The sequence below is a fragment of the Pteropus medius genome, unplaced genomic scaffold (genome assembly GCF_902729225.1).
Source record: "Pteropus medius unplaced genomic scaffold, Ma_sr-lr_union100, whole genome shotgun sequence".
Classification (NCBI taxonomy): domain Eukaryota; kingdom Metazoa; phylum Chordata; class Mammalia; order Chiroptera; family Pteropodidae; genus Pteropus; species Pteropus medius.
Window position 1 is genome coordinate 8,016,173 of NW_024344378.1, and position 4,773 is coordinate 8,020,945.

The following is a 4,773-nucleotide window of genomic DNA, read 5'->3' on the forward strand; positions in this document are numbered from 1 at the left end:
AAAACCCGAAGGGCAGCTCTTCATGCAGTGACGAGACAAGTTTGGGGATCAGCGAGCCACTCATTCATTCCTTTGTTTGTCGTCCCAGTCGATCAACCAAGAACCTTTTGGGGTCTCACATTGTGCTGAGCACTGGGGACACCGGTAGACAAGACAAAGCAAGCTGGTGCCCTCCCGTACCTAACTAACCTCATCGTGCAGGGAGACCACGTGAAACAAGGGAGCTGCCAGGCAAACGAGGTCGTTCCATATTGTGCTAATGTAACAGTGAGCAGAGGGGGAGGCAGATGCATCAAGAAAGACCTCTCAGAGGAGGTGACATCATCTGAGCCGGCTAGGAGAAGGGCAGGGGGAGCAAAAGTCGAGAGAAGCAATGGCCAAGGTCCAGAGCAGGAAAGCACGTGGACATGGAGGATGCAGAAGTGGACAGGCCAGTGAGGCTTCCCACCTCCGCCTGAGGTTTTGGGGTGGAGAGATGGCCCTCGGGATGCCTGGGGAACGTTCAGAGTCCTGCAAATGGGGACAAGACGTCACTTCCCTCACACAAGAACAGGACAAGAGGACAAAACACCGATCCTACCTGTGGGAGAGCCAAACCAAAAACAAAAAGTGGGGGTAAAAATGATGGCGACCCTTTTTTTTCTAAAATAGACCAGCGACCTTCATGCAAGTGGGTAGTGCTAAGACGTGAAACCTAGGGGGCCATCAGTCGGCACCTTTTATTCCAAGGGTCTGGTCCCTTCCAGGCCTCCCAGCAGAGACCAAGCCTCATGGGTCTGTGTCATTTACAGTGCCATCCAGAGGACCGCGATGCTGAGGTGTTGAGAACTGCCAGTAGGTCTGTTATTAGCTGACAAGTGAAAGTTCTTTACTCTCTGCATCTTTCTTGAGATAATGTCCTTTGCGGCCCGCCTCGGAAGAGAGACAATCCACTTGATAAACAGCAAGGGCTTCTCACCCCATCAATGAGTGGGCGACGCTTTCAAACCCTTCAGAAAATAGTCACCCACGCCAGCAATCTAGGGGCGCTCATTTGGGGCCTGCTGGCGACATTTCGTGAACACCAGGATCACGTGGCGACAAGCGGGGAAGGCACAAAACTCTACCTCGCCACCTTTTTAATGAGTAAAATCCTCCGGCTGCTGCCGGGGCCCTCAGAGACCAGCTATTAATGAGCGCTTAGAATAGATCGTGCCTGTTTTATACATGTACGGTGGCCTGGGAGAGACACTTCAATTTCCATTTTCCATCTGCTGCCATGTTCAAGTGTCTCCTTAAGGGCGGGAGAACACTTGGCAAATTTTGTCTTTAAAGAGACATGTTCAAAGAGAGCACGCCCTCCCCGCAGCCACATTCTATATGTGAACACTTTTCAATTTTCAAAGTATATATTTAGATTACGTATACGAAGCCCCAGGAGACACTGGAAGGCAGCGGGGCCTCCGCTGCGCACGCAGCTCTTCCTGCCTCTCGGGGCTGCGAGAACAGGGGCTTCTGGCATGGTCATCGAACTCAGTGGCTTCACTCACTGCGACAGGCACGGTGCAGGGGACAGGACAGCCTATGTTTTGGTCCTATTGATAGGCCTTGGGCCCAGCCAGCAGACCGTGTGGCTCATAACTTGACCAGTAACGCCATTGCCACGGAGACTCCACCAGCAGCGTGTGCGCGGGGATGCAGGATGCCGGGCGGGGCCCACGAAGAAGGCTTGGCCGTCCCAAGCCCACGTGGGGGACAGGCGATGGGACTAGATCCCGCTGGCAGCTTTGCAAGGTTCTTTCCAAGATTAGAGGAGGGTCCTGAGGAGAATGGAGGAGGAGGTGGAGGAAGAAAGGACTCTAGAAGACAGCACAGGCTTGGAGGTCTCAGAGGTGCCCCTGCTGTCACAAGGAGCCACCGTCTGCAATGGGGAGTAAGGGTGAAGACCGGGAATGCACCAAGTGGCCTTGTAGTGTGGTGGAAAGTACGACCTCCACCCAGCTCTTGCCCTAGTCATCTCGGTGGCTACAAAAATACCGTGGACTAGGGGCTTAGACAAGACATTTGTTTCTCGCAGTCCCAGAAGCTGGATATCCAGGATCAAGGGGCGCGCACAGTCCATTTCTCGTGAGAACTTTCTTCCTGGCCTCTCCCTGTGTCCTCACATGGCAGAGAGAGGGAGCTCTGTGATTTTTAGCCCCTTATAAGGATACCAATCACGTTGTGGGGCCGCCACCCTCATAATCTCATCTAAATCCAATTACCCCCAAAAGCTCCACTTCCAAATACCATCTCACTGGGGAGTTAGGGCTACAACACCTGAATTTGGAAGAGACACAAACATTGAGTCCATAGCATCAGCTGTGTGATCTTGGGCAAGTTGCTTAGCCTCTCTGAGTCCCCACTTTTCATCTATAAAACAGGATCATAATCCCTCTGCCTGTTGTGAGGATGATGTGACTTGCCACAAGTAAAGTGCTTTGTACGTGTGTGATGCTGGTTCGGTGACAGCTGTGTTTGTTTCTACAGGCCAATAATCATCAGAATCCTCCAGAACAGGAAATCCATTCTTCAATCAACCTCAAAAGACCCACAGGAAAATCTGTCACAAACAGAAGATGTCCAGAGAAATAAAACTTATCCATATTTTGAAGGGGACAATGTGGGATGAAAGTCGCTGGCGGTGTGAATTACTGTGGATTTTATCATCGTTGTCATTCTCGGAACAAACAGCCCCAGAAAGCACAGTGGTTCCAACCCCAGACTCCTGGCATCCCAGGGCGTTTCCAATTATCTCAAAGTGTTATAAAACTCTGACCAAAGCTAACATGAGTTTTCTCTAATTCGAAACGCCGTCATTCTCAGTCATTAGCACTTCGGCAAGTGGAAAAGGTGCCACAGAATCGTGCCATGGCAGAGTCTGCCTGCTACTTCCCCAGTAACCATTCTTCCATTATTCCTCACTCACGAGCCTCTATATTCTTGAAGTAGCGATGCACCCACTTAAAGACTCTGTTTCTCAGCCTCTCTTACAGCAAGATGTGGTCACATGACTAAGTTCTGGCCACTGGAACAAGAGAAACTCAGAGGGAGGACTTCTTTGATAGGGAGAAAAGATGACTAGAGAAAGACCCTACTGCTTTACCTTGTTCTTTCTTCTTGCTTCCTGGAATGTGGACACGATGGCTGGAGCTGCAGCAAGCACCTTGAAACACTGAGGCTGGAAACCACATGTTGGAAATGGTGGAGCAGGAGGAGAGATACAGCCTGGGTTCCAGATAATCATGAAGCAATCACACCAGCCTATCCAGGACCTCTCATAGATCAGAGGGCAAACTTTTGTGCATTTAAGCCGCTGTGATTTGAGTTTTCTCTTAGGTGCAACTAAACTTACTCCTAATACTTGGTTACCAGAGGTTGGTGACAGTGTGAAAGAGGAGCTCTGGGTCCCTGGCTACCAACCCATTCTTGGCGGAGACGCAGGTGGGAGGAATGGGGCAGGATGAGGGTGCAACAGCACCTTTCCAGTAACGCCCACCCATGTTGGCTAGTGCTAGACTCCAGGTGAGTGATCCGCCTCTCCTTCTGCCTGAAACAGTGATCCTGGTTCCACTTTCTAGAGACTCCCAGCCTAAGCCAAACCTAATGGGTGTTGGGGGAAGGGTGAGGCCACAAGAAAAAGGCAGAAGTCAAAATGAACCCTGGTTCAAAACCTTCCCCTGACTTTCGAAGCTGTGTGACTTTGGGCAAGCCACTTAACCCCTGAGCCTCAGTTTTTCCTCCTCTGAAAAACTGGAGTCATAGTAACACTGACCTCAAAGTGCTACATGGATAACGTAAATAAAGTGCCTGCAATCCAGCCCTCAGCTGTCCCCACTGGATCTCCAAATCCAGATTAGTTATGAATTGATACTGTTATTTTCAGAGAGAGAGAGACCCCGTGCAAAGGCACATCCTCTCTCCTTAAATGCAGGAGGTCGCCAGGCTTTGGCTGATGACATTGCTCTGCTTCTTTCCACGTAAGATGAAATCAGCTCTGGTGCCACTAAGGTCACTCCCAGCTGTCTGAGAACTAGGAAGAGGACAGGATCAGGAGGGCAGAGACCCAGCTTCTGTCACCGGCTGCCCCGCTAACTGGCTGTGTGCCCTCAGGCAAGTCGCCATCTCATGCTGAGCCTCGGTTTCTTTATCGGTGAAATGAGGCCACCAGACTCCATCTCTGAGACCCCTTCCAGCATCAAAGCGCAGCAAGGCCATGGCTACAGGGACCCTGGAGAACCAGGATCCAATCGGTCAACCCGCGTGCTCTACTCACACCTGCTGTCACTTTTGACCCCAGTCTCCTCACCCCGCCCATCATTTCAAATGGTCTTTCCTACCGTATTCCTATCATTTCAAGGGCTAGATGCAGAAAGAAGTGTCATTCTTCAGACAAGAAGGCTAGATCTGAGGACTGGAGCAAGGAGAGATTTGAGAGAGTAATCTGCCTAACTTTACGCAAACTTGATGTAAAAATTCAGATGCTCAAACCCAAATTATTGGTTTGTAAAAGAATCATCTCAAAACACAATCTTGCTCATGTGAGCCTTGCTCATATGAGTCCCCCACATAGATGATGAGAAAGAAATTATGCTGAGTGCTTGGCTACCAAGTTTGAGGTCCTAACTGCATATTTAACACGTCATTAATTCAATTCCTCCATAAGAATTCCAGTAGATAAACACTCCCATCCTCATTTTGCCAACAAGGCAGAGGGACAGTAAAGTTATATATTTTGTTTAAATTAAGGTCACA